Below are 18,284 nucleotides of genomic sequence, written 5' to 3' on the forward strand. Positions count from 1 at the left end.
TGTGGAAAATCCTGCGGGCCACTTTCTGCCCAGGATGAGGCCCTGGGAGCTCACGTTTACTGGCTCGTACTGGGTGGTGGATCCCGGTGATGTGCACGGACACAGAGGCTCCCAAAGTGCCTTGTGCTTTGCGACAAAGTGCACCTTCCACCCTCCCAAACCCCAGCACGGGTACCAAACCTCACCGGCAAAACCGCAGCGTTCGACAGCGCCTTTGGCGGCAACGCTGGCAGAAGAGATCCCTTCCTTGCATTGCTTATTTTGTGTTTCAATTTATCTCCCTCTCCTGCTATTTTATTTCAATAACTGTATTACCTCATTCTGTAATGCACTTCTGAAATGCAATGTAGAGTGTCAAGAAGAAAAGAAAAATACGTTTTGGATTTAGCTGGCTTTTATAAAGACAGAAGATGCTTCAGATATTCATTAGCATCATCTGTTGCATTGTTCCAAAGTAATTTCTGGATCACAGAAAATGAATTAGCTGTGCAGGAAATTAAAGGAAATTAGTAGTGTTCTTCACAGAGCAATCAGTAATCAGCAGCAGTCCTTCAGTTTAAAGCCTGTCTCGTTCATGGCCAGTGGCTTCCCTCAGGTTAAGAGAACATCTGTTCCCGGGGTATTTGTTGTATTCTAACACTCATCCTTTGTCTGTCTTCTTGTGCCAGTATATTTGGAGAAGGGCCCTAAAATTTGCAATATGCAGGTGCTTCCGTGTTACTACAAGAGCTTGTAAAGCAGGCACCACGTGTACCAAATAACAGTCCCACGCATTTACATTTATTTTCTGTATTTCTCTCTCCTCTGCCACATTCATTAGTTGCCTGCCAGGGCATTTGCCATTTCCAGTTGTTCCTTGGTCTGTGAGAGCGTTTGTGTGTATATTTGTGTAGTAACTGGGTTGCAGCTGCCTGAGAAGTGCAAAAGGGATGCAGTGAGTAGCACAGGGAGGTAGAAAAGGGAGTTTGCTTTTTTCTTAAGGCCCACGGTTCTACTTAAAATTGGATGGAATCACAGCAGTTATGAAATGGACAGAGACAGACAATGAGCCAAGAGTCTCAGAAGTCTTTGGTAGACAGTGTCTTGTATACAAGGCTAGCAAGACAAAGCTAGCAAAACAGGGCAGCAGCAGAACATAATGAGCTGCAGGCAGAGTAAGCAGCAGCACAGCTCCCCGCCGTTGACCCGAGCCAATGAGCAGATGCTCCTCTCTTTCCTGGGACAGACAGGGTGTCGCAGACGGTTCCCTCTCTTTCCCAAGGAGGCTGTTGGCTCCATGCTCCTGCACGTGAGCTCCTGCTGGCTGCCTTCCTCTCCCGTTGGGGCTGGAGGAATGGGCAATGTAGAACCAGCAGCAGCAGCACGGGGTCCTGTGCGTAACGAATCCGTGTCGGCGCCCAGAGCTGTCGGCGTGGGGAGAGGCCCACGCTACCGAGCTGCGCGGGTTGGCTCTGCCTCTCTCTGTCCAGCTGTGGCCGGGATTGAGCACTGCAGTGGCAGGCGACAGCAGGACTCTCTGTTAGCTCTGTTTTCTGACCAAACAGTCCATTTACTGCAGCTCTGTGTTCTTCATAAGCATTTGGCCCTCTGTTCATAGGTGAATGGTTCTGTGGTTGCAGTCCCAGTGGAGTGTTTGATAATTTTGTCAAAAAGAATCAAGAGGCTGTAATGTCGCTGAACAAATAATAGGTTGTCAAGAAGACTCGAATTACAGGAGATGAAAGATAGTCTAAAATTCTTTGCTCTTCAGAGAAACACAGGAAAAAAATCTGTCCTAATTTGGCCTTCAGAACTTTGACATCAGCCTTCGCTTGTCTGTAGGCATCAGCTCAAACACAGGAGCCTGTGTGGATAGTTAGTCCCCATGAGAGATTTGTGTCAGGCTGCTTTCCTCAGGTTACGGGCACCACGAGAGGCTGCAGCAACTGCGGGCACCTTCATTCCTTTATGGAAAATCCTACAGAGTGAGGCAGACAGTAATTCCTGTGTAGCTTTTTTTAAAACCACCCAATGCAAGGAATTACCGCTATCATAAAGGTTGAAAACACATCGAAAAATTGTATCTGTGAATTTCCTAAATATTTTTGATAATTCCCCCAAAGCACATTGAGATTAGCAAATTGCTAGACCATAAACTCAGTGAATATTCTCACAGAAATGCTCTGCAATTTCGCTTCCGTGGAGGGTTCTGGGCTTCGGGAAGCAGATCCCGCCCAGCCTAGCGGGGCCAGCGCTGCCCCACGGGGCTGCAGGGTGGGAGAGGGACCTTGCAGGGCTGCAGGGAGGGAGAGGGACCTTGCAGGGCGGGACAGGGAGGGAGAGGGACCTTGCAGGGCGGGACAGGGACCTTGCAGGGCTGCAGCTGCCGCTTGTGTGTGCGGGGAGGTGCCTGGGCAGGCAGGAGTCACTGCACGGATTGAGGCGACTGATTGCCCAGCTCTTGCAAAAATAGCTTAACTAGGCCCAGCTTTGGACTGCTGGCGGGTCCAGGTGAGCTCCTGAGGTCCCTCCTGTGATTTCTGAGCGCTGGCCACACTCTGTGCACAAAACGTCCCTCTGCTGTGTCCTGTGTGCCACTTATCCCACGGACTGGGACAGACTCCACAGGCAGCGCTGACCCAGACAGTCTTAGTGTCAAGCTGGAAGCTGCAGTGGCTGGAGCTCCCTGCTCCGTCTCCCTGTTGAAGCTGTAAAAAGAAGGATTAAAAGGCCAGAGAGAAAAGGCCTTGAGAATTAGAGTAGATCGATAGCCAGGGAGTCAAGTCACTTCTCTGCCACGATGGAACTGCAGGTTCCTTCTTTGGGGACACACACAGTGAGATTTCACTGGAGAATACAGTAAGAATCCTCAGGGGATAGCGACAGCACTGCCTAGGCCCAGCGAGCCAGTGAACTCCAAAATGAGGTTTTGTCAGTTAAATGAGGACAGTTTCTTTACAGGATACCTCTTAAACTGTGCCTATCTGTGTTGTGCATACTGCTGTTAGTTCAGGAGTTCAAGCTGTGGTCATTTTTGAAAGTTTCCAGTCGAAACCTTTAGACCATTCGCATTCCACAGCCCTGGTTCTCAGCTAGGGGAAGTATTTGTCCTCTCTCTTCACACCGTGATTCAGTTCAGCTTGAGAACCCAGACGTGAAAAAGGCACAAGAGGCCTCTCTCCCATTCCCCCCTTCAGCACAGCTAGCAGAACAAGGAGCAGGAGCAACACTGCAGCACAGAGATTAAGAAACTGCATTTCTGGGCAGGCCTTCCCCCTTACCACTTAGGGCAATAAATCATTTCAGTTGGATGTAATAAAAACAGCTTGTTTTGGAAATGTAAATTAAAACTGAAATCAGTATTATCCCATTTCCCCCTTTCACATCCTGATTAACTATCAGGAAGGTATCGTGTGTCTATCTACTCTGGGCATAGATTAAGCCAGAGCTTGTATTACTTTATGTATAATTTCCGGTTGTAACCAAGCAGTGGTATATGGACTGTTATCCTCAATTCCATAATTATGTGTTTTTTCCCAAGGTCCTGTCCAGATATCCAGATACCTGTGGACTTTAAATCCTTCATTGCCTTTTACATTTTTCTTTTTTTTTTCATCTAAAATTAATTAGAGCACAGACTGCGTTATCTTTTTGCTATTCCATTCAGCTATTCCACCTAAGCAGCGGTTCTGTGAAGCGCTAGAGCACTGCCCTCCTGTCTGTGAGTGTGAAAGCAAAGCAAAAAGGAGGATGCCATGACAGATATAGGCCAAAAAACACACAAAGAAAAAATAAAGAATTCTTTTGTACTCCATTATGCGTAAAATACGGCGTTATGATATTAGACTGCACAGCAGTGGACTGATTAATTAAGATAATAAAAGTGAGGTAATTAAACATCACTTGGATTTCTTTTATTAGTCCTTCTGTTGTCAAATAAACCTTTCAGACCCTGTAAATAAGCAAGGCGAATGGCAGTTTCAGCTGGTATGCTGGGAATTCGAGTTGCTTGATACAGTAATATTTTCTGATTTTTCCTCCTTCAGAGCATCAGAATAAACACATTGATTTGGCTGTGCTGTCAGTGGGTCACTAATCAGAGTCATCATTGATTAGACAGTAATCTGTCAATTAAGTCTGACACTGTCCCCAGCGCCTTGACAGGAGGGAGGCTGCATTTTTGCTTAAACTTAAACCCCGACCTTGTTGTTTTCCCCAGCTCAAGAGTGAAGCCAGGATCCGTGTTAAGGACAGTGCTCCTTGTTCTCCTCTCTGCTTCTTTCCAGCTTGTGACTGATTGTTATGACTTTTTCTGTGTTTATCTCTGGTCATAATGAATACATGCTGGTACTCCACACCGGTGACACTTTGGCAGCATTTTAAAAACCTCAACTATTTCCTTCTTCATCCAAATGATGTGATGTTAGTAATGTATGAACTTTGACTTTCAGGGGGTCATTTGTGCTACCTCATGGGAGCCTCAGAATGTCACTTTATGTCACATGCTAAAAGGCATTTACCTGTATTTAGAATAAGATACCACCACATTGTTTGTTCCTGACAGGAGAAAACTAAAATCAGCGCTTAGGTAGTGCTTTTATTTATTCTGCCTCATAGACCTTCGTGCTATATATCATTGTGCTGCCTCATTATGGTCTGAGAGATCTGAAACCCAGAGGTAGAGAGCGGGTATAAATTGATATTTAAAGTTATGTCTGGCATCATTTTCCCCCCTTTTCTTCATCTTCCAAAGAATTCCCATAAAAATGGGCATAAAAAGCAAAGCAAGATTTAGGGAGAAAAGAAAGTCTCTGTAGTGCACAATAAATACTCAGCCTGCGCAGACCAGTGCTTAACTTAGAAAATCTTCTGATATTAGTAGGCTGCGAATTTAATAAAATAGTGCTTATCTCCTAAGAAGTCTGTGTGAAAAACAGCGCCAGCTTCATTTGTTTGTTGCTAGTTTGCATGTTTTGTTCCTTTGGAAGGCGGAATGCGTGGAAGGGGAGGAGATGGCTCTTTCCCTGGGGAGCACCCGGGCACTGCGAGGGCTTCCCAAGCGGCGCCGGGGGAGCAGAGAGGCCGTGTCCTCGGCCAACCCGGGGTCCTCTGCTTGCAGAGCAAACGTCTGGTTCGGCTGTGGATGAAACCCGGGCTTCGAGCCTCCTCCGGGAGCTCTTTGGAGCGCCGGCCTGGCTGGATCCAGCTCGACGGTTGGATGAACGTGGCTTCTGCTGCAGCTGGGCTGCGCGTGGCGCTGCCGGAGTGAGAATTTGGGCAAACGCCGAACATGTTCACTTGCTTCATGGCTCTGCTGTTTTTTCATGGAAAGTTATCTGTGGAGCTGTTTTAATGTTTGCATTCAAAAGGACTATGTAAAGTCATTCTTTGTTCTAAAAGATCTGTCAAACATTCTTTAGAAAGTCCTCTGCCAAATGCTGCTGTTTTGTTTCCTCCCTTTCTTTCTGCCCTTCACACAGCCCATCCCGCATCCTGCTGGAATTGTTTACAACAGGGCATCAGAGCACTGGTTTCACCAGGATGCTCTGAAGTGCTTTGATAAACATCTCTTCAATGGGAAAAAAAGCAGTATCCAACATATTCTGCCTACTTAACCTCCCTTTTGATCGGCTCTGCCTCAAAGGAAAGCCATCAGATTGCTGTTCCCTTCCTTGCATCACGTTAGCGGCCTTTGCCGGGTTTCTGTCTCCCACAATGGATATCTGATTCTAGAGATGTAGCACATTCAGCACTATCAATTTCAAACACAATACACAAGAGTAATAGATGTTAAAAATTGCCTCAACCGCATAGTATATCGGCAAAAAATAGATTTCTTAGAGCAAACTCTGGCTTTAAATAAAAGGTGACATTGTTAATGAATGTCACCAGAGTGATAAAGTGATGGACCCCAAGCCATCCCTCTCTATGGACCTTCGTGTGCAGAGGCTGTACGAAGAAGAGGGTATTTGTCAAGGAAAACAGAATAGAAAATAGAAGTTTTATGACACATATTGTATTTTCTTCAGCTCCTGTCTACTATAGTGTATCTGCGTGTTTTTGTAACTTCTTATTTGGTTTAATTTTTCAACATGTAGTGATGGAAAGTATAGACGCACCTTGGAAACCTCAATGCCTAACCAGTAGCTATACAGTGCTCACAAAAAAGGATTGAAGGGTGTTTTGTTGTTCATTTCGGGTAATTTTATGCAAATATCCACCTTTGCATGTTCAGTGCCAGGGACAAAACATTTTAGTAGCCACTACCCCTCATTTGCCCGGGAAGTCCCGGGAATTCCTTTCGGAATCATCCTTCCGGCAGTAGCGCTGGAATTGGCGCGTGTTTGGGCACCGCAGCCTTGTTTGTTACAGCACTGTGTGACTGGTCCTGCTTGCATTAACAGATAGATAGGCTCGTTTTAAAAAAATAACACTCCTTTTCTTGGACCTTCCAAGAGCAGAAGGGATACAGCAGCGTTTCTTAGAGAGAACATGCTAATACAGCCAAAAGTACATATTTGTTTCATCTGTACTGTGAGAATATAAAAACAACAGAAAAAAATAAAAAGAAAGGGTGCTCATAGTAACATTCCTGTGGAATATTCACCAGTAGGTGCCATTGGCAACACCGGGTGGTTTGTAGCGCGCCCTGGTTTTGATACTGCTCGTGCTTCTGGTTCCAAAGCCAAAACGCTTAAAATTCCAGCTGATAGGCCTTTGTCATTGTTATTCATTAGGATTTGTTAAAGCCATTTAATCATGTGCAGGCCCTACAAAGGCTTTCTTCCCCTCTCTCTTTTTAACAAATATGCTTTTGAAGGTAAGCTTGCATAGCAAATAACTTATCTGATAGAAATAATTACAGCGAGAGGAAAAGAAAATCTGATCTGCTGGGAATTGTTCTTTGCTTTCATTGTCCTGCAGCCCCATTTTAGCAGAAAGTGCTCTGAATAATTTAGGGGCTGCTAATACGATGGCAGCGTCTCCCGAAGCTCCCTGCGATGGCTTGAGGTCCCTGTGCTCCCTGGCTGCGCTCGCTGCCCGGGGAGGTGAAAGGCTCTGAATGGAAGGTGGTCTCTCAAGCAGGATGGGCATTCCTGTTGCACTGGTGGGCAACGGATTACAGAAGAACATGAGGTGGGAACTGGTGCCTCTGCTCGGACCCGGGGGGTCCGAGAGTGCAGTGAGACCAGTGAGACCAGGCTGAGCTCTGAGCACAGCAGCTCGTGTCACTTGGGTATCCCCTCTTACAGCTGCATGTGAATCATTTCCTGAGCAGGTTCACCTAATAATTCTGTGCAATGAATAAATCTTAGAAAAAACGTTGTAGATGAAAAAAGGTGAAACTTTTGCTAACGGAATTATTCACTCTGAAATGTTCCACAACTGTGTCACCTGCTGACAGGTTGCCCCAAGTGTAAATACAGCCTCGAGGACTCTGGAAGTCAGAGATGGGTGCTTGCTTCGTGTTCAGCACGATGTGTTCAGCAGCCCTGGGCACTGGGTGCTGGGTGACTTGGAGCTGGGCAAGAGAGAAAACCAAGTTCTTCTGCTGGACACCTTGTGAAGAGTTGAGTATTAGTGTTAGAGCTGGGGAGGAAGAGGGTCCTTTTAGAAGATGATCACCATTTTTGGGAGGACTTCTTTGACTACAACTGACAGAAGACATTTTTTCAGAGGTGATCCAGAATGCTGCAGTTTGGGACCTTCAGTCATCCAAGCCCCGAGGCACCTGGAAACGTTATTTATGAGTACTTCATCACGTGCCTCCAGATAACACAGCCCACATCATTGTGCTTCTTCCTGGTAGGATTTGGGTTTTTTTCTCTTCATTCCTTTACAAGACACTAGAATGTTGAGCTCTGAGATGAGTCAAACACCGTGAAAGGAGGGCTGCATGGGATATATGTTACCCCAGGAGCCAAAGCCTATAACTAGCCAAATGCACAATTTAACACTGCCCTCAAATGGCCAAATATATTTATTATGATACAGTGGCACCCCAGCACAGCGAGGTGGCCGCAGGCCTGGTATCTAAATATCTAAATAAGCAGTATCTAAATGAACGCATGTGCGCTCCTCTAGCACCGGCTCCGTCAGTAACCAGGGCGAGGGGGACTCGAGGGCAGCCCTCCCGTTCAGTGCACTGGCTCTACTGGTAAGAGTTATGCCATAAATCTCTGCGCTTGGAAACACTCATTCTCAGAGAGCCTCTTGAAAAGCAGCATGAAGCTGTAAGGACCCTGTCTTCCTTCCCTGACCAGGTTTTGTGGCCGCCCTCCCTCGGAGAGGTGCCGGCTTCGCAGGCGGGTCCGCGGGGACGTGCCGAGGGGCAGCCCGTGGGTCCGCGTTCGCTGTGGGGCTGCCACCCGCAGGAGCCCAGGGCTTCTCTGTGTGTCTGTAGGGCTCGCACACAGCGAGAGGTGCATTAACGTGGTGCTGTCAGCAAGGTGCAATGCACATCATTGCTGCTGTTCTGCAATTCAACAAAGTCTTGAAATCTCGATGAGGTTCAGGGCTTGTGCTTTGTTTTTTTACGTATCTGTTGTCATTTTTTAAACATTTGTCTCTATCCAGTGGCAAACGAGGTGCGTTATCCTTCCATCTTACTTATGTAATCTATAATGAATTGCAAAAATATTTTTGCCCTGGATTATAAACATCAGCTGGTTGTCACTTATTTCTGTTAGGTATAGCATTCTGGCTGCAGTCTCCCTGATGTATATGGTGAGATTGCAAGTGGTTATTAATAGTATGCTCTAGTAAAGCAGTTCCAATGAAAACATGTAGCGTATGTTAGCAGAAATTCTTATTTTTCCCAGTTTACATTTGTCTTTGCTAGACATCTTGTGGAACCACCATGAGCTCTATAGTTATGTAGGTCTATGTTTTTCGTAACATAGAATGAGCCTTAATAACCCCTCAATGTTACTGTTCATTTGAGTTCACTGTAAAACATCTCTGAACTCCTCTTGGACAATTTGAGCTCATAGGGTCTTCATCTTCTGTAGCACTTCAGAAATAAACATCCTGTGGTCTTAAAATAAAACCACATTTGCTGTTGAAATTCCCACTTAAATTTCCAGCGGGGCAGCCCTTGCTGTTCCAGTTCATTTCTGAAGGGCCTCCTTGAAGTAGAAGCCTGACAATCACAATCTGCATTTTATCTGGTCTTGGAGGATTCTTTCACCACAAATTGATGGGAATATAGCATAGATAAGACCTTTTTTTGTTTTTCCGCTGTGCTTTTGTAAACTTCTCTAGAGAATTCCTGCAAACACCGTCTTTCCTAATCCTGGCTCTAGTAGTTTAAAGTGTTGGACCTGCTCTTTACACAGATCCAAATGTCATCTTTCTGTGAGGCCTGTGAGAGTAATAAAGATGGTTGGTAGTCTGAGAAAACGTAACTCTTGCACGTTCCCATCCCACAGTGAGAGTCCTGTAATTCCTTAAGTTGCAAATCTCGCCAGCCCCCCTCATTCCGCAGCCAACCTTGCGGTGATACTTTCACTAACTAAAGATGCGTGTTAGTCTGGGTGCCCCTGCTCATCACTTCTCATTAAATAAGTAGAGAAACAGTATTAAAGGGTTGTGCTTTCTCTTTTTCTTTACCACCTCACCTGTGTATACGCTGCATTTCATGTAAAGGTTCCTAGTTCTTTTGGAGTTTTTATTTTCAAAATTTAAACTAATCCTGTCGATGCCTCAGACTTCGCTAAATAGTGACACTACTGCACTTCTCATAATAAGCATATTGAGAAAAAAAGCAGCAGTGAACACACAAATGGTTAATGGCTGTAGTAGAATATTAACTGCCTTATTTATAGATCACCGTAGGTGACTTAAAGTATTTTTCCTTAAAGAAATACTTATTACAGTGAAGCTAACCAGAACAGGCAGTCACTACAAACACCTCATCAAACCACCAAAAATGAGTCCTTGTCTCCCTCAGCCCCAGGCTGATGACGTTGGGGTGCGCGGTCTTGTCAACCCCGGAGCCTGCTCTGCTTTGGGAGCTGCTGGGGTTGGGTTTCTGTCCTCGGCACAGAGCGCAGGAGAAGCCAAATTAATTGTCCTTGTCCGTCTTTGTCCTTCTCGTATATTTATGAAAATGATTGCAGGTCTTCCGCAAAGCTGGAAGTGAATTATAGACAGGTCTGCGCACTGAGGCTGCCCGGTGTGTTAGACTTCTGGCTTTAAACCTTCTCCATTCCTGATTTACAGCAATAAAATGCACCAGAAGTCACAGGAAAGTCTTCCTCATATTCTTTGAAGGAGTGAGGAACTGGTTTTATCCTCACAATTTATACACTTTTGAGTGAACAGCCTTTCCCTGCACATCCTGAATTTCTCCACTCCTCCGCCCAGCGTCCTCTGTGTCCTAGCAGTGAGCATGTGGATAATTCCCTTCTGCGTCGCTCTGTGCTGAACCCTGACAATCTGCACTTCTCCAGCGTTGCCTTTCCGACAGCCTCCCGGTCTCCGTGGGCTGGTGTTAAGAGCTGCAGTAAACAGGGCTGTCATTGATCCTGACTCTCCTCCCTTTGCAGAGATGCACTTCCTATGATCAGTTAGAAAAGAGGCAAGAGCTCCTCAAAAGCGACTTCACATTAGGCCTCTGTAATAACAAATCTTCCTAAAATGTGCGTTTCTGCCACCCTACATCACGCCTTGTTGAGACACTGCCAGTGTTTGAACCAACACCTTCAGCTCAGAGTTTTCTGAAATGGGTGGCAAGCTCAAATTCCACACGTGGCATCATCGTGCTCACCTCAACTCCAGCTCCAGCACGGACAGTTATGGTAAAGTGGCCGCTGCAGTTTCTGGTTATTTATTCCATTCTGAGTTAGTTCTTGGTGAGTTCCAGGTAGTACTTTCTTAGCCACATAGGGGAGAAAAGCGAATGTTTTACTTCTGACTTCCTGTTAAATCTGGGAGAAAGGAGCCTCCCTTGCTCCTTCCACTGCACACTTGAATCAGTATGAAAGTCTTCCCTCTGCCAAGTCCTGTGTACTGATTCCAAAGTAACTTGGAAAAGATTTTTCTAAGTCCCTTTTCTGTCCCTAGAAGTACAAAGTAGTTTAGGCCACTAGGCTTTTTTACCTGAGGTGCTTCCAGAACTTTTCATTGTGCTCCCACTGGCATTTTCTCACCAAAACTCATCGTCTGGTTGTAAGGGAAGGAGCTGCCCGCAAGGAGCAGGTAGTAGGCCCTCAGCCCCCTGGTTTCACCACGGGATGTCAATGTGGGGGGAGAGCAGCAAGGGGCAGAGCAGAGAAGGATGAAAAGAGAAGCCACCTCCAGGTGCTTGCAAGTGAGATGGCATTTCTGCTGGATTATTGCGTTCCAGAGCAGCTTGTGTCACAAGCAGCCAACAGGCAACTTCACTATTTCTCCCCTTTCTCTCTTTTCTGTTACATTTCATTTCCCAAAATTAAAGTGGTTGGCCTTTAAACTATGATGGCTTTTTTAGGACTTGGAGTAGTCTGTCACCCTAGCAGGGAATTACAGTGGAAGGGGGAGATAGTGATCTTTTGAAATTAAAATGTCTGTTTTTTTGAGTTTGTCGGACTATGGCAAGAGCAAGTAGCACAAGTTCTCCCGGGTCTGGATTCCCCTTGACAGCTTCGTAGCCACTGACCCTCAAAGCCAATTTCTGCGTGCCTGAGCTTGCAGAAATTTTAAGACAAGACACTCCAGAATTGCAGGACGGATCTGTTTCAGTGTGCCTTTGCAACCCTCCGTGTAATTAGCAGGCTAAGCAGCAGAGCTGTATTTAGCTCACTAGCTCTTAAATGGACTTACTTCCATTTGTTTACTGAATGTCTCTACCCACTAAAGGCTAATGAACTGGTAATGGATCTGTCAGAAAAGGGAAAAGACAAATTCCTCTCAAGGTTGCTATTGCAGCCCAGGAGTGTGCCGTTGGGGTCCCCCAGCCGGTGGTGCTGGCGGGGAGCCCCGGGCTGGGGCTTGCAGGGAGCCCGGGCAGGATCTGCAGCTGGGGCCAAGGGAGCAGAGCGCGCGTTCCCCGGCGCATTCCTGCCCTCACCTCCACATCCCCGCGTCCGTGGGGCTGCCCAGAGCGCCTTCCCCTCCTCGGGGGTGTTTCTGCTGTGCGGAGCCCACAGCGGTGCCAGGGATTCTCCACGGGCTGCGTGGGCACGGAAGAGGTGAGGGATAAACCTCCTTTTCCACCACAGAAGCCTGTCCGGATAAAAGCCACAACCCGAGCTGGGGAGGTTGCCAGAGCCCAGGCCCCCTTGCTGGCTCAGTCACTGTCTGGGCACAGAGACCCCTGAATTACCCGTCTCTGACCTGGCAGCAGGTGCACCAGGGCTCCAGGAACCCATCCCGGGGGAAAAAGGAAAAGAAAACAACCATTTGGGATGTGCTCTAGCAAGCCATGGAGGATGCTCCCCTGGACGGCGCGCTCCTGCTCCGCGGGTGGCTTTGGGTCGGCCCCTCGGAGGGCAGTGCCGGGATGCTGGGACTTCTGCTTGCTCCCAGACCCTCTCTGCAGGGTCTGACTCATCTAAGCTTCCTTGGGATGCCAGTAGGAATAGTTGTAACGTTTTTTTAAAAATCAGCTATTTTTCCATCCTAAACACAAGGTCCTGCTTGGGTGGGATACAGCCATCCCAGGAGCAGTCAGTTACCAGGTACGAAGGAAGACGGGGCCTGTTGTGAGCCTAACCTCCCGGCCAGGGAAATGCCAACAAGAAAGTGAGCTCCCTCCTTGGAGCTGCCCTTGAGCACGGGATGGCCCCAGGACAAACACAAAGGCAACTCAGGAGCCCCTTGGACACAGAGTTACCCTTATGTCATTCCCTTTCTCGGGATCTCGGGATCTCAAATAAGCACACCGTTTGCAGCTCATTTTCTAATCAAGCCTCACCTTTGCTTAAGTGAACACCCAGGCTGTCTTACAGATTTCCGTGGGGTGGTGCTTGCCTACAGAAAGCCTCAGTTCAGCCCCGTAGGCTACATCTGCGTTTTGCTGTGAGTTAGAAAGCAGAGCAATTGCACCCTTTGAAATTCACCCATTGAAACAAAGACCCAGGCGGTTGTAAACTGAGGGTTCAGGGGGAAGATGCAGTGTTGGGAGGAGTGTCCATGCAGAAGTGCTGTAAGCCAGACTGATGTGAACCCAGAGAAACTCTCTGTCTGAAGACTGAAAAGCAAAGCAACCTACAGGCCAGTAGCTGCCTGGAAATCTGGAAACTGCACGCAGTGTATTTTGCACTTCTGAATGTTCTTTTTGAGCTGGGATCCAATTCCTGTGGATCTGTACTACTACACTTAGCCCAAAATACTCCTTGTGACTGAACAGCTCCTAAGAAAAAGTGACTCTGGGCAGGCTGCCTCTTTAGTTGAGTAGATGTGGTATGAAGTGTGAGCAGGGGAGGTCGATGGTGTTGTGGAGATGTGCACAAATTCATGAACGCCAAGCCAGTGCAAGCAGAACATTTACACACCTAGTAAGTAGCACAATTAACACTTTAATGATAGATGTAATTAACTCATGCCTCACTTCAGAAAAAAAGAAGGGGGGGTTAAATAATTTAATATTCATACTTTGGAGAGATTCCTCTGTTCAGTTCATAATACCTCTGTCCTTTGAGGAAACTGTTCCTGTAAATGTGTAGAAACTTTTCTCATGTGGTACAGTTTTAGGTTTATTTCCTGTTATTTTTTATGCATTCGCTCCTCCTGGCCCTTGTGGTACTATCACACTGCACTTAACGTTTGTTTCCTTTCTTCTGAAGGCTGTGGCCCAAAGACTGGGTGAGACCATCCCTTTTATCCGAGTTGGGCTATGGATGAGCTCGGAGCACTCGGAGGGTCTTCCCTGCTCCAGTTGTCAGAACTCCCACTATTCCGGACGTTTCGCGTGGTGTCTTTCAGCTCGCACAACCAGACCCAGTCCCACAGTGACACAAGGCCGGAGGAGTAGATAGAGTCAGTCAGTTTACGGTGGGTAAAAAAGCGCGCGTGCAGGACGCAGGGTTTCAGTATTGCCTGCAGTAGTGCTTCACTTGGGTGTCCTGCAGAAAGGTCTCCCAGCAGCGCGGGAGCCTCCTGCTCCCGCTGCATCTGCGCGGTGTGGGGACGGTCCAGGGATGATGACCAGGCCCGTGTCGTCTCCCCGAAGGGCAGCTTGCCTATTAGAAAAGATTCAAATTGTAATTTAAAGATCCAAAGTCATGTAGACTTAGGCTGTTTTTTTACTTTTTTTTTCCCTCTGTAATAATACATTACTAAAGTCAGTTCTTTTTCTCTTGAAATTAGGTTATTGAAAGGATAATCACTCTTGCAGAAGAAGGTGAGGTTGAGAAAATATTCATGATGTTTTGCTTTCCCCAGAAAAAAACCTAACAGAACATTTGCTGTTCTAACTGCAAATATACAGACTATGTTTAAAAGTCAGCCTGGTTCGTAGGGGCCACTATGAAAGTGTGCTCTATGACCCTATAACTATTAGTGCCATATTTATGGTAGACACCTTTGCAGTGCTTCCTAGAAATGATGCTGGGCGGTGACCCGGGCCCCTTGGGAAGCCCCGGCTGCGCGGGGGAGACCTGGCAGGAGCGGGAAGGGACGGCCCTCCCGCTGTCCCCACGCACCTCCGGCCGCCCGGGCTCCCGGGACGTGCTGCAGGGATGGAGCTCACAGCCCCCCTCCATCCCTACAGCAACCAAGCACTGTTGTTCCTTCAGGAAAACCATGCCAGCAAAGCCTAATGCCACTGTCTCCCAAGTCCACGAAACTCTTCGGAAGATGTTCTTTTTTTTTTTCCAGACATTTATGTCATAAAAAAGCTAACATTTACATTTGGGTATTTAATTTCATTTTGTATGCATGCTACTTTCTGTCTTTCTGTCTAACGTAAATAAGTGCATGTCTCATTTCTGTTACAATTGTAGAGCTAGCATCTTTCACAGTAAGATCTATTTTCCAATAAATACAGCCAGTCTGATTTGTAGTGGCTTCGCAAAATCATTGCAGTAAGTTCTATCAGATTCATTGACGTGCTGCCTAAATTATTTCTTCAACATAAAAATGAAACCACAAGGGAAGGAATGGCTTCACAATTCAGTATTTCGTGCTTCTTACAAACAGGTGGTTGTTCTCAGAGCATGTTTAGAAGCTTTTTAAAAATAGGTTCCTCCCACGGGGTTTGAATAAAGAATTTCAAGAAAATAACCGTGGTAAGACACAGCAGTTTGTTCTGTGTGCAGAAGCAGTGTGTTTGTGTTGCATCCCCAAATGCCAGCCGTGGGCACTATTCATGTTGAATTATGGCAGTGTTTGGTGAGCTAACTGATCAGCTAACTTATATGGCCTTTGGCATTTGAGGGGCAGCAATGAATTTGTTTATTTATCTGTTTATTTAAGAAGACTGGAGAAAATGGAGGCAAGAGTGTATACAGCTTTGGTAGTTGATGTCTTGTTCTTCAGAATTCACTGTTGCATTTTGTATACATTTACTGCGGAAAAATGTATCTGCAAAAGTTTCTGTAATACAGTCTACAGTCTGCTCTAGCATGAAGCAAGCCGCATCTGTGGACTGCACAATCTCTTAAGATACTTTCAAAAAAGTAAATCTAGAGCAGGAGAGTCGGTGCCGTGCTCTCTGGCATGGGCCAGGATTGCTAGGGGGCTTTGGAAAGCTCCTCATGTGGATACGGCCGCGTTTCAGAATGGAGACTCTAGTGTGATTGGTCCCTTGCTGTTCTGATTTAAGGATCTCTGGGCATGTTAGTTTTAATATTTTGTGTTTCCTGCTTTTTACCTTCATAGATACTATGAAGGACAAATAGTTTTATATACTAGGATGAACAGAAGTTCGGTGGCTTTCACTGGCTCACAAAGGTCTGCCTGAAATCTGGAGACTTTAGTGGGGTGTTACTGATGCGGAGGTGGCGGAGTGGTAAGTTGAAAGTTGTGCCGTATTCCAACAGGCCTTTCAAACAAGGAAATTCAGATAATGCTCGTAAAACAAAGCAAAGATGAAAATGTCTTTGTAATATCGCACTTTCAAATGTTGCCCTTTTGAAGATTTAATGAAAGAGCATGAGGGAGTTTGATGTGTTAGATGAAGCGCTGTGCGGCGCGCAGCGTGCTCTGCATGGCAGTACGAGACTTCCCCACTGGCCGCTGAGCCCCGTGCCAGGATAAATCACACGGGGAAGTGCCACGAGTCCCAGTTGTGGGACGTTCCCACCAGGCCGGCCTTGCCTTTCCTCAGAGGACACCGTTCATCCCGTGTTCCGGGCTCCCGCACCGCTGGGCTTCGCCATAGCCCTGCAGAAGCTGGCACGGAGGGAAGCTCTAACTCACCCAAGACAGCTAAAATCATGGAAGCAGATGGGAGCCCCGGGGACACAGCGGGCAGCTTGGCAGCAGGAGGTGGTGGGAGGCTGCACTGCGGCCCAAGAGCGCTGGGCAGTGCCACGATCTCCTCATCCCGGCCACGCGGGTCCATTTAGAGAGAACACACAGTGTCAGGAACTCCAGGCGGCGCTTCCACGCGGCAGGGAACACCTCCTAGGCAAACCTGGGAAAGACGTGGAAGCAGAAAAGCATCGCAGTGTCACAGGTAAGCATTAGTTCTGTGTCTCAAGAGCAGTATAGACCATGATGGGAACAACAACATGAACAGAAGAAATGAATCGCTGCCCAAGTCCCCTGTTTGCGCTGCAGAGTCTACGCGCCTTGAACACGGTGCTCGCATTAAGCAGCTCAGCCAGCCATAAATGTCCCTTGTCACTGTGTCTGTTCCATCTTTCCCTGATGATGCTAAGTCAGAAGCTCTTGAGAAGTTCGAATGAATTATGTTTAGCAGAGAAGTATTTTCCAGCTATACTTACAGGAAGGGGCAAAGAGGATCAGCATTTGTAGGTTTAATGCTAGGTGGTGGTGCAACTTGAAGGGAAGCTGGTGTGAAAGGGGTTTATAGGCAGTGAAGAACTCAGCATGCAGAATAAGGAAGCCCTCTCCAAGGTGGTGCACACGGAACAGCTCGGCGGACACGTGAAGTGTTCGGTCCCTGCAAGTAACAGGCTGAAAATCTGAAGCAGGTTTGTCATCCTGGCAGGAGGCAAAACACACATTCCGAATCCGAGAGGGGCAAGAACTTCTCAAGTGCATCTCAGACAGAGACCCTCCAAGTTTCTGTCTTCTCAGCAGGAACACAGTGCTGTGAATCCAGGCCTAACAGGCACAGTACCCTGTAAAATTCAATCCTAACAGCAAATCAGATGTACAAATAAGATTTGGAAAATGAATTAATCTTTTCAAGTTGGTGCAACGCAGCTAGTTTTGTTTTGAGTGATTGATGGAATTGTGAGGTTTGGCTTTTTTTCTGATGACTCTCAGCTCCTACCACTGCTGTCTTGGAGTAAAAGAGGCTGTAAAGAAAGTTTCCTAAACGTGAAGCACAGGAGTGGCAAATAAGAGGCTCTGGGTTGTATTGTCAGAACAAATCTGTTCTGGAACGGGCAGGGAGTAGTTTCTGTGCGTGGATGTGGGCCCAGGGCCGCCCAGTTAGCAGCAGCGTCGTGAGAACAGGTCCCCACTGAGGTAACCACTGATGGGTTTATCAGGAAGGAGAAATGTCCTTTTTTCAGAAATGGAACTTTTCTACAGGCTGCTGTAGTGCTGCTGCTCAGGTGCCCTGTTTTACCCGCGCGTGTCGGTACCAATGAACAGCTACGTTGGCTCTCAGTCTTTCGGAGCATTTTCTGCCAGGCACTCGCTGGGAGTTTGTTTAAATTCCGTGCTCTGCATCACAGCACCTTCCCAAGAAGCAGCTTAATTTTGTCTGCACATTTTAATTGCGATCCTAAGGGAAGGGAAGGGAAGTCATTGCCCATATTAAACGTGAATCCCATTACACTAGAACATTTGTGAGCCCCCGGCTCCGCGTGCCGGCCCTGACCTCAGCCCAGCTGGTTGTTGCTTACAGATACGAATGTCTCTGTATTAGGTGGGCGCATGGGTCTGTTTCATGGCCATGCACTTTCCCAAGGTTATGGAAGTGAGCAGAAGCCCATTTTCCTCTATGGAAACAGAGCAAAAAGGGAAAACCGGGAAATGGGCAACGCAGCACATGGCACTGTGATTAAAGCAATGTGGAGATGCAACACCAAGTGGACGGACAAGTACTTTGCATCAGGAGAAGCAAAGTTTTTCCAGATTACTCTTAAATCATGTGCTCAATGAAAATGCCAATCATTTAATAGAAAGAACTGTTGTTTAGTAAAATATTAGGATTCCAACAAAACAATTGAATTTGTGTT

This window comes from Tinamus guttatus, unplaced genomic scaffold (assembly GCF_059628265.1).
Source record: "Tinamus guttatus ecotype Peru unplaced genomic scaffold, ASM5962826v1 Tinamus_guttatus_pri_ptg000197l, whole genome shotgun sequence".
In the NCBI taxonomy this organism is placed as follows: domain Eukaryota; kingdom Metazoa; phylum Chordata; class Aves; order Tinamiformes; family Tinamidae; genus Tinamus; species Tinamus guttatus.